Raw genomic sequence first — 19,939 nt, forward strand, 5'->3', positions numbered from 1 at the left:
CCCCTCATATATGTAATATTTTATGTCTGTTTTAAGTTTTGATGTTGCTCCTTACTTTCAATTAAAAAAACCTTGCTTTTTATTTGATCAACAGTTCGTGGTAACGAACTGTATTAAGGAGTGACCCGGCTCAATAGTAAACAAAACTTCAAAAATGGAATTTTGATAGTAATAGTTACATAAAAAGAATCGGATTTTATTCTGATTTAAAATATATAAGTTCCATAAACTTTAGTCTTACTTATCAAAAGTTACGAGCCTGAGAAAATTTGCCTTATTTTGGAAAATAGGGGGAAACACCCCCTAAGTCATAGAATGTTAACGATCGCATTCATCGCATTCAACGTATCACATAACCCTACTGTAGAATTTTCAAGCTCCTATCTACAAAAATGGGGAATTTCGTATTTTTTGCCAGAAGACCGATCACGGGTGCGTGTTTATTTATTTTTTTTTTCCCAGGGGTGATCGTATCAACCCAGTGGTCCTTGAATGTTGCGAGAGGGCTCATTCTAACGGATAATAAAAGTTCTAGTGCCCTTTTAAGTGAACAGCAATATTGGAGGGCATCTAGACCCCGTCCCACGCTCACTTTTTCCCAAAGTCAACGGGTCGAAATTCTGAGATAGCCATTTTGTTCATCATAGTAGAAAAACCTAATAACTATGTCTTTGGGGACGACTTACTCCCTCTAAGTCCCCAGGGGAGGGGCTACAAGTTACAAACTTTGACCAGTGTTTACATATAGTAATGGTTATTGGGAAGTGTACAGACGCTTTCAGAGGAATTTTTTTCTTGGATAGGGAGGCAGTTGAGGGGAGGGGTTACATAGGAGGATCTTTCCACGGAGGAATTCGTAATGGGAGGAGAGAATTTCCATGAAGGGGGCGCAGGATTTTCTAATGTTACTTAAAACAAAAAACAATGAAAAGACAAATATGAAAAAGTATTTTCAACTGAAAGTAAGGAGAAGCATTAAAACAAAACGAATGGAAATTATTACGAATATGAGGGGTTCATCTCCTCCTAAATATCTGTTCTTCACGCTGAAGTATTTTTAGTATTTTCAACTATTTCTTCTACGGCCTTTGTGATTGAGGGGTCATTCTTAAAGAATTGGGACAGAATTTAAGCTTTAGTGTAAAGAGCAAGGTATTAAAGAGGGGGCAAACCCCCTCATATACGTAATAAAAATATAGGAATATAGAAGTTCGTGACGAAAGTTAATTCGGAAGTCATGTATATTTTTTATTAATAAAACGTTCGTAAGAAGTTAAAAGTTCTAGTTGCCTTTTTAAGTAACCAAAAGATTTAAGGGCAACTAAGCCTCCTCCCCCACTCTTTTTTTCTCAAAATTGTCCGATCAAAACTAAGAAAAAGCCATTTAGCCAAAAAAAAAAATACAAATTTCGTTCTAAGTGCGGAGAGCCAAAATCAAAACGTTCAGAAATTAAATAAAAAAACAAGTTTTTTTAACTGAAAGTAAGGAGCAACATTGAAACTTGAAACGAACAGAAATACCCCGTATATGAAAGGTGTTGTTCCCTCCTCAACGCCCCACTCTTTACACTAAAGTTTTTCATTGTTTTAAAAAGTAGATTTGAGAGAAAGAGTCAAACTTTAGCGCAGAACAGCCCCTTTCATATACGGAGTAATTTCTGTTCGTTTTAAGTTTTAAAGTTGGTCTCTACTTTCAGTTTAAAAAAGACATTTTTTTACTAGAATCGGCTTTTTGACATCAGGGCTGGATCTACATTTGGGTTAGCAGCTTTGTAACTTTTGAGCACAAGAATTTTAAGTACCGCTACCCAAGTAGAGAGCCATAGACCTTTAACGTCTTAGTATGTTTTTTTTTTTTTTTTTTTTTTTTTTATTTTGACTTTTTTCACTTCCAATGGATGAGACATCGCAGAAACTTTATACGAGGATCATTAAACTGAAATGAGAATTATAGTTCCCTTTAAAGAGTCAAAACTGATTGAAAGGAATCCAGACCTCTGCTGTGCTGTGTTTGGTGAAAAACCTCCTTCAATAAATCCCTAAAACGCCTGATAAAACTTTTGAGATATCTATTTCAAATACCCCGGTTTGGGAGAACTTATTTAAGAATTAGGGGGTTGTGTATGTGCTGTAAATCGTGTGTGTTTCAAAGCAGGGTTGTTTTCTATTCACATTTATTGGATCATTGTGATGAGTATTTCAAAATTTTGACCGGGTGTCTATAGGGGCGGAAGGGGCGTGTGAATAGGGCTAGTTGCCCGCCATTGTTTTTCGTCACGTAAAGAGAAAACAAGAACTCCTTGTTCCTAAATCGTTACGAACTACAGTTTCTTAATCGTTACTGTGAGTTTTAACAACTCCGTTAGCTGCTGGAATATTTAGAAGTTCTTTAATACAAACAACTGCTTGCCACACAGTTTCAACCCTGAAGATGAGGTAGATTGTAGTTTCGCCAAGATATCTCTTGCATTCAACACAGAGTCCTCCCAGATGGCCCTAATAGTATCATTGGAACCAATAACTGTTGATATAACATACCATTTTCAGTTACATTAGTCGGCTTGTCTGTGACAAGGTTCTACGACTGAGATACATTCTAAGACCACACTTGCTATTCATGACGTATGAAACCAAGAAAGGGAAGGATATCTATATATATATATAAATAAGTTGTTTGTGTACTGACGTCATGTTTGTCGACTGTCGACTGACGTCATGTTTGTAGAGTCGACCGACGTTGTTTGTCGACTGACGTCATTATAAGGATTGAGCATTATGCCGTCATGAAGTTGTTTGTCGATTGACGTCATGTTTGTCGACTGACGAAATTACAGACCGGGACACAAATGACGACCGGGACACTCAAAGAGAAATTACAGACTGGGACACCGGGACACAAGGAATATAAATGACAACCGAGACACAGGGACACAACTACAACGGGGACACCGGGGGGAACAGGGGGGATATATAAATGACAACGGGGACACAAGGAATGTTCAATTAGCAATCACCATCAACAAAGCTCAAGGGCAATCATTAGAATGATGAGGTATAGATCTGAATACGGATTGTTTTTCCCATGGACAATTATATGTTGCATTTTCAAGATTCAGTAAACCTGACAATCTATTTATATGCACAGACAATGGGACAGCGAAGAAAGTTGTATATTCGCAAATTTTACGTAGTTAAAAACATATATATATATATATATATATATATATATATATATATATATATATATATATATATATATATTCACAGGTGGTACAAAGGGACACAACTACAATGGCGCGTAACTAATATGGCGCGTAACGATTTACGCGCGGGGGGGGGGGGGGGGCTTGGGGGGCGCGAAGCACCCCCACCAACTAGGTATTGGGGTGGCGCGAAGCGCCACCCCAACAGCTAGTAATAAATGAAAAATCAAATCAAATAGGTGAGAAAACGAGGATTTAGTCAGCCAGTAACAAAATATGAAGACGAAAACGAGCTAATATTTCGACAAGGACCTATGTCAAGTCGTCCTCACTGCTAAAAAAAGCAGAAAAAAAAAGCAAAAAACAACAATAAAATCTAACCTTTCGAAGTGAATTGGACAAGAGGAGAAAAAAATACTAAAAGTATCTGAAAAGACACTTGAGTATCTTTTCTCTTCTTTTTTTCCGAGCACTGAGGACGACTTGGCGGAGGTCCTTGTCAAAATATTTGATTGTTTTTCCTCTTCATATTTTGCTCCTGGCTGACAAAATACTCGTTTTCTCACCTATTTGATTTGATTTTTCATTTATTATATCCTTCCCTTTCTTGGTTTCATACGTCATGTATAGCAAGTGTGGTCTTAGAATGTATCTCAGTCGTAGAACCTTGTCACAGACAAGCCGACTAATGTAACTGAAAATGGTATGTTATATCAACAGTTATTGGCTCCAATGATACTATTAGGGCCATCTGGGAGGACTCTGTGTTGAATGCAAGAGATATCTTGGCGAAACTACAATCTACCTCATCTTCAGGGTTGAAATTGTTGGGCAAGCAGTTGTTTGTATTAAAGAACTTTTAAATATTCCAGCAGCTAACGGAGTTGTTGAAACTCACAGTAACGATGAAGAAACTGTAGTTCATAACGATTTAGGAACAAGGAGTTCTTGCTCTCTTTTTACGTGACGAAAACAATGGGGGGGCAACTAGACCCCCCCACTATCTAGTTTCAGTCTACGACTGAAACTAGATAGTGCCAAAACTAAACATTCTTTTTTACTAAGCAGCTTCAAAGCGTAAACTATTATCTGAACATTACGTGAGTAACCTAAGGTTACAGACATGAAGTTGCAGCCATACCTAAAATCATAAAAAATAGCAAGAAAGTTTTAGGTTTAAGGTTGAATGAGCCCTCCCTTAAGTTTCTTTGGCCACTATAAAATAATGTCATGACTTAGTGATGCGTAAAAAAAAACCACCAAAATGCATCTTTATTCTGAAAAATCGAAACTTATGTTAATCATTCACTTTTGTCTTTTAAAAAGGGCACTAGAACTTTCAATGTCCTATTGATTGAGTCCTTTCCGAACTTCAACGATATACCCATCTAAAGAAGACGGGAGAATAAAGGAAGAAAATTAAAACACATACAGCTCACCCACCCCCATTTGTAACTAAGTTCTCCCAAATTGGGAGCATTTGAAATAGATATATAAAATTTGGATCGGGCATTTTAGGGAATACTGAAGGAGGTTTTACAGCAAAATCGGCAAAAGAGGGGTCTGGATGCCCTTCAATTTTGCCTCGCTAAAAGGGGACTATAATTCTCGTTTTCAGTTAAATGATCCCCCTCTAAAGTTTCTGCGACGCCTCTTCCATAGGAAGTGACAAAAGGACAGAAAAACACAAAGACGTTGAATGCCTATGGCTCTCTACTTCGGCAGTGGTATTAAACAGCCTCTGACTTATAGAAATCTTGGGTACAAAAGTAGTGAAGCTGCTACCCCAAATGTAGACAGCTCTGTTGTCAGAAACCTGATTTTAGTATTACCATATTTCTATTGTGTTATTCAGGTTTTTTTTATATATACAATAGTTTGAAAATCATTTATGCAATTCGGTCTGATTTTGTTGGGCAAATTCAAAATATACTACACCTATCTACGAGAACAAACTGTTTTTTCATTCAGATTAAAAATGTGCCCACTCGGAAGATATGTCCAGTAAATAGATAACAGCACTTACTCTCGTTTGCATAGAAACTTAAAAAAAAAAATTTTAGAAACTACCAACCAACGGGAGACACCAACCATGGCATGGGGACACTATAAGAAAAAAAAACATTCTTAATGACGTTGATTAAGGTTTTGGAGAAGAGATTTTCAAATTTTGTCGCTAGTAATTTTAACAGTTGACAAAGGATGTTTTATAACTGGAAAATAGCAAAATATTCTATACCAGGAAAGAACGGTGGCAAATTAAAAATTTTCCAAAACGGTTAGTAATTTTTTTTGGGGTCCTTCAAAAGATTATTCATGAAAATTTCAAGCCACCACCCTGTTATGAAAGATCATAATGAAAAACATTAATTATGTTTGGTTTTAAGGCTAAAAATGAAATGTTATTTCTTCTTATTGCCTTCGTGGTACTGAACCTAGTGCTTATGACTGGCGGTGGCTTTTTAAAAGCTTTAGTATTTTGTATTCTTATGGTTCTATATGGCATTCTTTGTATTGCTCAGGCAACAATGGAAACTGGAGAAACGTCAAGATGCTCTATGATCGATGTTAAAGAGTTTGGTACACAATTCATTCAAAAATTAAAGAGCGACAGAAAAGGTGCTTTGAATATTCTATGGGAAAAAGTCAAAGAGGTTGCTCAAAAGGTGAGAATGCCTGCGCTTAGTTTTGAAAAGAGACTGAAAATCGTAAGGTTGTATCTACATTTAGTCGTCGGGAGTTGTGCGTTGCTTTACACCCATTGGGGCATAAAGCTTGTAGCATTGACCTGTTTAAGTTCCTTGTTCATGGAAACGTTTTACCCCTATCTAGGGACTGTCTCAGCCAAAGGTGAAAATAATCCCGAATTATCAGAGGAATTGAGCAAAGAATCGAACCATCAAAATACAATTGAGGCAAATGAACAAAATAAATAAAATATAAAAGCGAGAACGTTCTACCTCTCTAGGGACTGACAAAGCAGAGACTTGCTAGATATTTCGGAGCTAAATGGTTGGAGGGGTAATCTGCAATTGCTGCTAGAATACAAACCAACAAAATGTGCATAATCAGTTTAAAGCGTTACAAACACTGTGCCTAATTTACGGAAGACCCGTATACTTGGGAATGAGCAATCATACTTTTTTCCGGGATTTATCACATAAAACGGAAATTGTAGAAAATTAGGAAAACTCTGGCTCAATCACAAATTATGAAACTGCTAATACTGTTTGCCAGTCGCCATTTTCATCACAATCATCAGTCTCTCTTTCTACTAACACTAAAGTTAAATTATCAGCTGACCATGTTTTAGCCCTATATTATGTTTTATGCTAACACTGCCAACACCCCCCCCCCCCCGATAGATACAAGATATTCGAGTAATCTGTCATTACTAATTATTCTTTACAGAGATCTTGGATGGCGCCAAGGCTGCAACCTAGTAAAGAGCGAGTCACGGCCAATAATAAACTGTAGTAGAAAAAGAGGTTTTGAAGAAAACTGTTAAGTGAAGAGCAATCACAATTTGAGGCCGACAAAAAAATAGTAACCATCATTTCAATTAGTCTTGATAGTAATGAAACAAACAAAACAAGTTTTTTCTACTGAAAGCAAGGAGCAACATTAAAACTTAACATGAATAAAAATTATTCTGTGTATGAGGGGGAGAAATTGTCCCTTCCTCAACCCTCGCTCTTTGTACCGAAGTTTAGAATTTTCCCATTTTTTGAAAAAGGGGGGAAACATCGCCGAAGTATCGAATGCTCTTGGTGAAAATCACACGATCAGATTCGGCATATCAGAGATTCCTACAATAAAGGTCTCAAACGCCTATATACAATTAAATAAAGATAAACAAGTTTTTTCAACTGAATACAAGGAGCAACATCGAAACTTAAATCGAAAGTAAATTATTACGTATAAGAGAGGGGACCCTCCCCTCCTTAATACCTTACTCTGTACGCTAAAGTTTTTTTAAGCTTTTAAAAATCCTTATTATTCTAATTAAAAGGCCCTGGTATTTCTAGAGTCGTCCTTAAAGAATCGGGACAAGGAGTCAAACTTTAGTGTAAAGAGCGAGGTATTGAGGAGAGGCTAACCCTCCTCATTTATGTAATATTTCTGTCAGTTTTAAATTTTGATATTGCTCCTTACTTTCAGTTGAAAACTTTTTTTTATTTAATTTGTATTCTAGGAAGGAGGAGACATGGGGAGAGGTATATTTTAGAACTGGGTTGTCTATGGCTGATATTAAATAGGTAAGTTCTTGCAGAGATAATTTTATGCCGCTTGGGGAAAGAAGAAGATATTTAAAATGGGGCCAGATGTTTCCCCCCCTACACTCTCCCTCAAAAATTCTGTCTCCACATTAAATTGAGCAGCACAAATAAAAAGAGTGACGAAAATAAAGAATTCTGGAATATTTCACCTTCCAAACTTCAAAATACATGAAGAACATATGGTGTAGAATCAAACAGTTCATGGTAACAAACTGTAGTTACCATGGTAACAAACTGTAAAATTTTCTCCCCCCGAGACTTAACTCGGGCCAATAGTAGATTTTTGTTGCACCCGCTCAAAGCACGTTTCAAACCCAAGGCCTTAAAACAATTTAGCATGATTGAACGCTGGTTCTTCTGAGAAAACATTCACCCGTTTTGAACACGTTACTCAAAACGATAAGCTGTACAACCCGTGTTGGATGTGGGTAGCGTGAAAGCGAGGCTCAAGATTACTTATCTGGCAAATCCGGTTACTTTTCCATATCATTTTACAAGATGTAAATGACGTCAGAGGTTAGTAGGATTACTACTTGAAACGGTCCGCGTTGTCGAATAAGTTACACCTTCTGACTCTGGAAAACGTAGGAACACTGAGGATAAGTGACGTCATATTCAAACAAAAAATTCAATCTTTTCAAAAAAGACAAAATGTGTGAAATTAATTACAGAACATAAAAGAACAGTAATTGTCAAATGTGGCACACATTAGCGGGTTTCTAAATAAGCTATGTTTACAGTTCAGTGCACAATGTTGTTATTCGTCTAGGTGCCAATGGCGTTTCAATTGTCAAGTTGGCAGATAAGTTTTGGTTGTTAGCTTTCACAGATTGACAAGTTGACTTTCAATTGACAAGTTGACAATTGACAATAACTTTTATTGTCAATTGACAATAACTTATTGTCAATTGACAATAACTTTCAATTGACAAGTTGGCAGATAAGTGTTGGTTGTTATCTTTCACAGATTACATCCAGGGAAGTCAAAATTAAACGGATAACTTGAATAAGGGATGCTCGACCACATTAAGATTTTATTAAATCATTTTTATTTGTTAAAATTCGCAACACTTGGTAATCCGAAGAGCTTGAGAAGTAAAATTTCTGACCCCCCCCCCCTTCAATTTTTTTTGCAGGAACTGATATTTAAAAAATCATTTACAGTCACTGCCAGATCTCCTGTGTTAACCTAAGCTATTTCGTTCGAACTTCTATGAAACATAATATTAACTTCCGAAGCCACTTCGAAAATATCCACAAATCCAATACAATCTCTTCCTTCTGTGAATACTAAGGCTTGGCAACAGCCTTTAATATAGACTTTAAAGATCAAAGACACTCGAGAAAAAAAAACAGCTTTTGTTTAAAACCTTTTAGAGGAGTATAAATATGTATTCCTTCTTAAAGAGCTTCAAGTCTGGAATGGGTATTTATGGCCAACAAAATAAATAGCGAAGAAAAAAGAATACTTGGAGGGAACCATCTTGTGACTGAAGGAGAAACAACGTAGTGAAAGAGAGAAAAATTACAAGTCCCCTTGCTTCCTCCAAAAAAACTACATCGAAACTTTCAGCTCGACCCTCTAGTCATGACACAAAACTGAGTAAATTTGCTAACCAACATACCGTATAGCACGCCTCCCTTTCAATGAAACCTACTGAGTGTATACATTAGCTTTGAAGAGAAATACTCACTTGCCTTCGGGCTTCAGACATAAAAAAGAAGAGGAAAATACACCCTTCTGTGATTATTCAAAAACCCTAGTGATTGGCTAGAAGTTACGGACATTCATCGTACCGTTTCAGTCATTGATAACCTACAACTAAACAAATTTGACTAAACAACTAAACTATACAAAACAAACTTGAACAACAGCTTGTTTAACTCAATCTTGCGGCCTGCCCATGAATTTGCAAAAACAAGTCGTCCCAAGGGCGTACAAAGAAAAAGTCTTAAATACTCGTAATTAGCAGAACATACCACACAACCAATAATGATACTATAAATCAAGGTACTTGTGTATTATTCGGAACACACTTAATAAGTGAAGTTAGGTTCTTTCCTGAAACAACTACGATGCAGATACATTTTAATTAAGTATTTGGCACTTGTTCATTATTCAAGTGATTCAATTCAATTCAGAATACACTCAAGAATTTTGCTGAGAAAATCCGGTTTCATAGCCACAAAGACAAAACTCAATTTAGTTTTGCTACGCATAGTGATAGAAGATAGTGTCTGAAAAAGACTGAAAAAGAGGCAATTATATTTTTCCAGGAAAGTGGTGCAATAAATGGCACCGAAGTACATCCCGCCATCATTTACAATCATACTCAGTAGAGTACATGTGGCGGGCGGCAGTAAAGGCAGAAGGAAGACCTCTTTTTGACGCGATTCTTAATGACATTTCTGCGTTCTGGGTACATAATTCTAACTTGTAATTTTACAATTTTTCTAAAAAAGTATTATATTTTCATCATATTTTGTTTTATTTCGTTAGCTTTATCAAAAGTTTGGGCTATATATTTGCATATTAGGGGGGGGTGCATTATATCAAATACCCAACTTAACCCAACCTCTATATACCTCTATATATGAAATATTTCATTAAAATGTACCTGCATCTTAGTTTGTTTCACGAAAGAACCTAACTTCTCTTATTGAGTGTGTTCTGAATAATACACAAGTACCGAAATCAATAAGGTTATCGTCAACGACCGGCTGCTAGAGTCACCCCAATAAAAAAAAATAATAACCAAACATTTCCAGAATCCTCCTCTATTCACCTCATACAATAATAAAAAATTAATTCAACAGATTAGTTAAAACCCATAATCAGAATACAGATTAACAGATAATCAGTAACCCTGGAATGCTTAAAAGCACTAATAGATACACCTATGTCCTACTTGATGTATGGGAGGAAAGGAAAAAAAAGCAATAAGGATACACCAATTTAAAAATTTATCTTCTGAGATTATTCTTCTAAAAAACTTCGACATCTGCTGAAAGAATAAAAAATTGAAGGCTTTCTAATAGCTGTATGCAGTTAAAATCTTTAGGATTTTAGGACACTCTCCAGTCTGGTTCAGGAGTTTTCCCTCTGTCTTTTTGTATTCCTGAAAAATCAATTCAGAAATGGACTATGCCTGTTCCATAATAAATAAAAAAAACGAGTTTTTTTAACTGAAAGTAAGGAGCGACATTAAAACTTAAAACGCACAGAAATTACTTCGTATATGAAAGAGGCTGCTTCCTCATCAACGCCCCGCTCTTTACGCTAAAGTTTGACTCTTTCTCTCAATTCTTCTTTTTAAAACAGTAAAAAACTTTGGTGTAAAGAGCGGGGCGTTGATGAGGAAGCAGCCTCTTTCATATACGAAGTAATTTCTGTGCGTTTTAAGTTTTAATGTCGCTCCTTACTTTCAGTTAAAAAAACTCGTTTTTTTTATTTAATTTCTGAACGTTTTTGAATCAATGCATGTTTTGATTTTGGCTCTCCGCAGAGGAATAATCAAAACGAAATTTTGCATATTTTTTTTGGGGGGGGGGGGCTAAATGGCTTTCTCATAATTTTGATCGAATGATTTTGAGAAAAAAAGAGCGGGGGCGAAGCCTAGTTGCCCTCCGATTTTTTGGTTAATTAAAAAGGCAACTAGAACTTTTAATTTTTTACGAATCTTTTTATTGGTAAAAGATTTACGTAACTTATAAATTAGCTTACGTAAAGAACTTTTGTATTCTCATGTTTTTATTACATATATGAGGGGATTCGCCCCATCGTCAGTACCTCGCTCTTTACACTAAAGCTTAAATTTTATCCCAATTCATTAAGAATGACCCCTGAATCACAAAAGCCGTAGCATAAATAGTTGAAATTACTAAAAATACTTTAGCGTAAAGAGCTAGGTATCATAAGGAGGTGAGCCCCTTATATGGGTAATAATTTCTGTTTGTTTTAAGTTTTATTGCTGTTCCTTACTTCCAGGTGAAAAAGCTTTTTCACATTTATTTTTTTATTTTTTTTTTTAAATAATGCTATTAAATCCTGCTCTCCCTTCATGGAAGTTTTCTTCTCTCATGACAAATTCTCGATGGAAAGTTCCACCAGCATATCCCCCTCTTCTCAAATCCTCCCCCCAACCAAAAAAATCCTCCTGAAAACGCCTGTATACTTCCCAATAACCATTACTATATGTAAGCACAGGTCAAAGTTTGTAACTTGTTGCCCCTCCCACGGGGACTGTGGGGGAGTAAGTCGTCCCCAAAGACACGCTGAATAAAATGGCTATCTCAGAATTTTGATCCGTTGACTTTGGGAAAATAATTAGCGTGGGAGGGGGCCTAGGTGCCCTCCAATTTTTTTGGTCACTTAAAAAGGGCACTAGAACTTTTCATTTCCGTTAGAATTAGCCCTCCTGCAACATTCTAGGACAACTGGGTCGATACGATCACCCCTGGGAAAAAAAAAAAAAAAAAAAAAAAAACAAATAAACACGCATCCGTGATCTGCCTTCTGGCAAAATATGCAAAATTCCACATTTTTGTAGATAGGAGCTCGAAACTTCTACAACAGGGTTCTCTGATACGCTGAATCTGATGGTGTGATTTTCGTTAAGATTCTATGACTTTTAGGGGGTGTTTCCCCCTATTTTCTAAAATAACGCAAATTTTCTCAGGCTCGTAACTTTTGATGGGTAAGACTAAACTTGATGAAACTTATATATTTAAAACCAGCATTAAAATGCGATTCTTTTGATATAGCTATTGGTATCAAAATTCCATTTTTTAGAGTTTTGGTTACTATTGAGCCGGGTCGCTCCTTACTACAGTTCGTTACCACGAACTGTTTGAACATGTGAAATATTAACGGGATTTATGGCTATTATGAAAAATGTGAAATTTCTGATTGTGCATGAGAACTTCGATCCTCTTCTTCATTTTTTTTTTCCTGAGCAATATATTTTCAAAGTGACAGAAAAAAAAACACCAGCCTGGAATAGTTTTTGTAGTTTAACTTTTGAAAAAATCAGTCAGCCACTATGGAAATTCTTCCTTGAGATATGAAGCCTAAATACTAATTTTTCACCAATTATTGTTGGAGTAATTGATGCAGATTTTCATTAAATTTATTTCTAAATTCTTGAAACCTCTTTGTTTCTTCATATAATAGTGCTGATTCAGCAGTATCGTTTCTATCTACGAATCGTTTCTACGTAGCCTATCGTCTACTATTTTTAGTATCGTTCCTATTTCTATAATATCGACGTAATTTGTTCGTTGATAGAGGAAGAACTTGGACCTAGCAATGATGGTAATTTGTGCAGACAGTATCAATTAGATAAAGTAGAAACTTACAGTAATGACATTAATTACATGAATTGAGTACGAATCCAATTTATAATTCCATCACAGAAGATGAGAGTGATCTAGTTTCTAAAAGATCTTGTTTGTAAAAGATCTAAAAGATCAAAAAGTTTCTAAAAGATCTTGTTGCTCAATCGGATCTTTTGGCTCGTTTAAAATTTATTAGGGATAATCCAGATTAGACCCATTCACAATTAGATTTTACTAAAAACGAGATTGAGCTAGCTCTAATTTAAGCAAATCAGAACTTTTTAACCAATTAGAGTGTTCTACAAAAAATCCCAATTAGCCCTAACAAATGTCGATAGTGATAAAATGATAAAAGTGATAAATCTCATTGTCAATGGGACTTTAGTCTTCCTGACATCCAATTCACAAATAGAATGATTGGCTGACAATTTGCATCACAAAACTCCCAAAGAGTGGGGCCAACGGTACTGAGGCACACTTTTAACTAGGGTATTAAACAAAATTATTTTCTCTGTTACTCTATCATTCCACTTAGCCTATAGAAAGTATTACTCTCCCAAGTATTATATAAGAAAGGAATAACTGCTAAACCATGGGGACATAATGGATAGAAAAAAAAAAACTCGGTAAAAACCCTCCTGCTATCGGTTGTAGAAATTCAAATAACAAAAACACAGCTACAAATAGGAGCTATGTCCACACACTTTTGCCAACATATGAAGCAAAAAAGAGTTTTCAAAAAAAGACGCTTTGAACCTACATGAAAATTGCCTAAAACCTGGGCAATTTTTAATGGTTGTTTCACACTACGCCGTGGGACCTTTCACACTAGCATAAACTAAGACTTTACGTTACGTTACGTAACCTTACAGGGTGAATCTTGTCCGTAAGGTAGGCAGTACTCGAGCTTGGAATTTCAAAATATATTAATACATTTCTCTTAAAATACCAGTCGTACTTGATCAGAGCTTAGGCTCCCATCTACATATGACGACTGTGAGGATTTTAGACGATGATTATGATGATGCGTCAGTGTGAAATGTTGTATCTGACGTGACATAACCACTTAGCATTGAAACATACGTACGTAGTGTGAACACCGCTTTGTCGATATTAATAAGAGATCTTAATTAGAAAACTTTGCAGGATTGTTTTTACTCCCCCTTCCCGTTCATTTCGGGGCCTGGATTGGTAAGTAAGTTAGGTACTATAATGATTCCCAGCTTATGGACACGTTCGACACAGGACCGAACTGTTTGACTAAAACTGTTCTTAGACAATTCTTCTGAAAAGCATCTAGCACGGCATTTTTTACATTTCGAAACGCCCATCCTTCAGAACCATGTTCCTCCACCATTATTACCTAGGCTTCTAGTATCCTTATTTTAGCTCTAAGGTTTATCTTCCTATTCTACCGAACTTTAAGAAAATGTCTGATTTATAGAAACATTTTTGCTGTAAGAATTGGAAGCATATTTCAGATCTACCTGCATACACACTGCACATACCCGAGATAACATTTGTTCAGAAGGCAATCAAGACAAGTTTGCTTGAACGAATTTTTTTTTAATATCACTTCTATAAAATTTTATAGTATTGGTTTATATTATTCAGTTTCATATCCTCTGTTTTTATTTTTCGATTTCGAATTTTAGTGTTTTTTTTTCTTAGTTAAAAATATTAAGCTTTATGATCACTTTAAAACAGCCGATTTTACGACAACCCACCAGTCACTTGCACCGAAAGACGTTTACACATTATTGGATTTATTAATTTTCAGCTATCAAGCCAGAATTATGATATTACTTAGATGTTTTCTTTAAGACTAATCAAAACTTAAAAATAGAGAAATTTTTTGCTTCCACAAGATCCTGACTTATTTTGCAGCCTAAGAAAAAGAAGTAAATTTTAAACACAATTCAGTGGATGTTTGAAGCTCAATTGGATCACGTCGGACTAGAGAAGAATAACAAAGGAAAAACATGCACAGGAATCACAAACCTTGGGCCAGGAATTTTTTGACTACAACATGAGGACACATAATATAAAAAAAACTGCATCACAGAACGTAAATCATTTCCAGTAATAATACACTTAATATATCTACACAGAAGCTACTACAATAAAAACTGGCACTCTGACGATTTTAGGGGAGGGACAGAGAGGGTACTTACCCCTGGCGGAGAAATTTTGGGGGCAAAAAATTCCCTACAAATACTCTAACGGGTATAATCGTTTGTAATTTTTGAAATTCTATTAATAAAGCAGAGGGCGTAGTCAATAAATGAAAATAATTAATGAAGTATTAATTACTTACTTAATTAAATAAATGAAAAATAAATTGAAAAATTAAATAATCATACTTAAAACAATTAAGTTAATATAATTAATTATAATTAAATGACTCAAATACTAAATAAAAAATATTAATTATTTAACAAATTGAAAATGATTTCGTGAATATTTTTTTTTTTTTATTTAGCCTTAAGATTTTGTGAGAGACAGGAGGTGGGCACTATTCAAGATTTTGTCCCGGGCGCAAGAGAGGCCAGAACCGCCACTGCTTGGATTATCACGAATTTTTACAGCAAAATTTGATACTGAGATCCACCTGCAAGAAATTCTGGGGCATACGAAATCTGCATACGAAATATAAAACCAAAAACAACTGCTAACAACTTACTGAAGGACAAAGCAGCATCACGCCAACACATGTCTACACTCTCATCCGAACCCGATCTGTTCAGAGTTTCACTCTATACTCCTCCCAGGTAGTTTCAAATGCCTTTAATTCTTTCAAAAGACCTCTCCCAGCACAGAAGGGGACACCTGTTTGGTTCGGCCCAGACAGATGGCCACACAGCACAATATTTGGCAGTCTGTCATAGTTTGTCTTTTAAACCTGGCCCTGCTATCTTAATCTTTCTTTCATTATAACGCAAAGTCAAGCGAGAACTTACACTATCCTTAGCCAATTTCTCACGAATACATTAACACATTCTCACCCTTCCAAAACGCCCACATTTCAGAGCCACACCTGGGGAGTATAGGGGAGGAGTATAGCGGGTCTGCATACAAAATGGGTTGGCTACAATTATTCTGCATACTATGAAATAAGAATTGTTTTCTAACTTCATGATGTCCAAATAGCCCGAATTATAGAGACGAAAAACCGGTCCTAGGTTCGTTCTCGAGTTTTACACAGCGTAATTGAGTGAGGTAGCTATAACAGAAAAGTAACTCAGCATTTTCAAGTATACAGCATTGCAATGTATCAGCGCTAATATCTACAACAGCCAATTCTTCTAATTGTACCACACAATTTGTTCTGCTTTAATGACGAAAAACCTAATTAAGCAAAACACAGGGATTGCAAATTTACATTATGTGACCAGGTACAAATATATGTAAATAGCGAATAGGTATCCAGTTCCTATCCAAAAGATTTTGAAATAGCTTGGTTTAGTATATACATACCTTCACAATATTTGTTTAGTACTTCTAACGCAAACACATATAGCCAATATCAACATAACAACTAACAGATATAGGTCTATAATAAACTTAAAGATAATGAACAGTATTTACGTTGAAGAGCCACTTTGACTTCTTTCAATGCCAGGGCTCTCAATATTTGAGTCTTGGCTCCCAGCCTTATTTTGCTATTCTTCAAAACTTTTTTCAAGTGTGAAAAACGCACTGGGACTTGGCTATCCTACTTTTAACATCTTCACTGCATCTACCATTTTCACTAATAATACTACTTAGGTAAGTGAGGCTATCCACTTGGTCAATTTTCTCGTTGCCTATTATCCTTTTTCAGAGGCGCCAATTGGGGAGGTGGGCCATGGCCCCCTAGAATTTGAAAATTACCCTCTTATTTATATTTCAGAGCAATTTTCTATTTTAGATATGTGCTATATTAAACCAGCGAGACTGGCTAACTGGTCGTTTTTATTTGTCACCCCCTGTGCTTCGTTTTTCACAGCTATTAAATACCACTGTTACTTTTCGATGACCTGGTTTTGAAATGTCCCATCCGTCCCACTCTTGTACCATCCGAATTCTACCATTAGGAGACAATCCTGTTTTGAAATGTCTAAGAGTGGGCCTACGCTATTTTATAACCAAATCCTCAAGCAAAAATTCGACTTCTAAGTTGGGTTCATTCAAACTAAGTTTTAGCTGGTCAGTATGAGTAAAAAGCAACAACAAACTTTGATTTTTTTTTGCGGTGAAAATGCGGAAAGAAAATTAAGAAACTGGCAATAGTGTCCGCGCTCAAAGTGTCGGGTTAGTGGAGATAAATTCTCCCACCTGTGACAGTCTTTCGGAAACAAGTGGAACAATAAATGGCTCAGGTCAACATGAATGTTCGGTCTGCATCCCTGAACCCCATGCAGGTTCCAGTAGCAGTAGCAGTCAAGAAACTCTGTCAGATATCTCTATGACGCTTCACGACAAACCAGCTTAATCTATTCTTGAGAGATATCCGGCTTCCACTTCTAACGGAAGGAAATTCAGTGTACATTACAACAAGACTTATGAATGGATTGAATACTAAAAAAAAAACTTTGCTTGCCGCCATTTTTCTATGGGGACTCTAAGGGATGGAGAAACTGCTGGATCAAAGGCTTTCATTGAGTCAGGATTTCGCAAGTAGAAAGACAGTTCTGCTTGATTAAAGCAGCATGATGGTTCTGAAAGGCATATGCATTGTTTGTCAGCATGGATGGAATTTAAGACAATTAATTCTGATACTTCGAGATCTATAGCGAATGTCTTAATTCAATCCAGATCGCAAGAGGTACAGGAAAATAGAGATCACGTGAAATAAACTTTTGGCGCTATTTGCTTTCTCAGCTACCAGGGTCTTGCTTCGAGGGGGCCATGACGAATCAGAAACACCTGCAAACCGGAGTAATTTGGTTGAATTGATTGAGGAAATGTCTAAAGGCGACGAAAAAAATGGAGGCGAAGTCACAGCGCCGATATGGTCACTATTGCAGTCATCGGTACCAAATGACGCAGTTACACTGATAGGAAATGCCTTGCGCCAAAACATTATTTCAGAAGTGAAATCAGCTAATTACTTTGCTATTCTTGTCAACAAGATAAAAGACGACCAATCGGCTGCTACCACATGCACAAGTTGGACGCCGAGAGCTTATCCTCCTCGATTTGTGAAACTATAGAAAAGTTAGGTGTAGATTTGATGCTGTGTTGTGTCAAATATTATGACGGTGCATCCCTTACGAGTGGGGAATTTAACAGAGTTCAAGCAAAGTTTAGGGAGAAGGTGCCTCATGCAGTTGATGGACACTGTCACGCCCACAGATTAAACCTGGTTTTGACTGACTGCCCAAAAATATCAGCGAACTTACCGAATTTTTCTCTGTGGTGCAAAGACTTTAAGCATTTACATCATGCAGCAATACTCGAAACGAGTTATTTGTGGAATCCCAGAGTGGGCTATAAGCGGACAAAAACGTCTTGGAGCTTGAGAAGACCACCCCGACTCGCTGGTTTTACAAAATTCGTTCTATTTCGAAGGTGAAGGCGAGATTTTATTTTGCTGCTGTGCTTGCCAAAGTATCTGATAGTTCAATCGGCGAGGCAAAAGGACTACTGGACAAAACCAACTCTGCCCCTTTTATCTCAACTTTGTACATAATGGAAAAAGTATTAGTCATTGTAAATTGTTTATCCGAAAAACTTTAATCCGAGAGTTTGTTGATTTATATGGCATTTGCTCAGATTTCTGGGACATATGATACATTCCAAAAGCGGAGAAACGATAGCGAATGGAACAACTTAAGCAAAAACATATCCAGAATGTTGGCGTTACATGATATCCAACCAGTCAGCCAGTTCGATCGGACTCCAGTAAACTTCTGTACTTTGAGGTAATAGACCGTTTCACGAGCGAGATGGACCAACGTTTCATACAAAATATGCCTCCGTTCGAGGCTTCATCTGTCTTCGACCGCACAAGTTCTGATTTTCTCGAACTTTCGAATAAGGAAAGGGTTATGTGTCATTATCAAGGGATTCTTGATGTCGATGACCATGCCATAGAATCCCAGTTGTCTCTTGCAAAGCTGCATCTGACAAAAAGTGATATTTGGAAAATGGATCTTCTTCGAGCTATCGAAATCTTATCCGACCTCCCAATTGCCTATTCTACAATGCTAAAACTGATGAAGCTAGTTGCTACTTTGCTTGTGACCACTGCCAGCAATGAACCATTCTTCTCAGGATTAGGGCGTGTGAAGGACTATCTGCAATCGACGATAGGAAACGGCCGACTGAGTGATCTCATGGTGATGACCGTAGAAAATGAGGAGGTAAAGAAACTGGATTTGGATAGATTAGTCGAAGATTTTGCCAAGTAGCAAAATCACCCTTACCCCCTGTTTAGGTAAGTTTGCTCAACGTTGTTTTTGACATCTTCTTTAAAAAAAAATTGAAAAAAGCCTCCCCCCCCCCTGTATTTTCGCGAATTACACCACTACCCCTTTTCACCCTGATTTATTCCTAGTCTAAGCAACTTAGCCTTTTTTACATTATTTCCAAGCCTATTTTTGCAATGTATGCAAATATACCTTCGAAGTCCATTCATTTCCTAATGTTTTTTTTTATCTAGGGCATTCAAATCAGCTGCATAGTCTAACCCTAGAAGGATTTTACCTACTCATTTGATAGCATGCTCTTCCATAACCTTTGCAGCGTTCCATAGCATAGCAAAATACAGCGAAACACAACACCAATCACCCAAATGTATTTATCAGGGAGGCATATCACACAAGGATAGGACCTTCAGCAAAGCTTTTCTATATGCTGAATCAAACGAATATTAAAAATATATAAAACTGAAGTCAAAAGGGGCCTCTCCACAATTCCATCCCTCATCTTCTTTTTCTCCAGCATCTTTTTGTCTAACACGCATCATCTTTCCAATGTAATTCACTTCCCACAGAAACCAAATCTAATAACTGTGTCATTGCCAATTCACTGTTATTAGCTTTCTTATTAAAGTTTTCCCAAACTCGCTAGGTACTTCCCTTTTTCAAAAATCGTATGCATAATCTTTGTTAATTTAAATTTAACTTTGTAACC

At 36.5% G+C, this 19,939-nt stretch overlaps 1 long non-coding RNA gene across 1 annotated transcript in view; it reads right to left on the reverse strand.

Annotated features, from left to right (window-relative positions):
- Positions 1–15,733, reverse strand: part of LOC136036983 (uncharacterized) — a 64,826-nt gene extending 49,093 nt beyond the window's left edge. Inside the window, exon 1 of the long non-coding RNA XR_010619841.1 lies at positions 15,504–15,733. This is a non-coding gene — a long non-coding RNA (uncharacterized LOC136036983). The remainder of the gene's footprint in view (positions 1–15,503) is intronic.
- Between the last annotated feature and the right edge of the window lie 4,206 nt (positions 15,734–19,939).

Source organism: Artemia franciscana, chromosome 16, assembly GCF_032884065.1.
Source record: "Artemia franciscana chromosome 16, ASM3288406v1, whole genome shotgun sequence".
NCBI lineage: Eukaryota > Metazoa > Arthropoda > Branchiopoda > Anostraca > Artemiidae > Artemia > Artemia franciscana.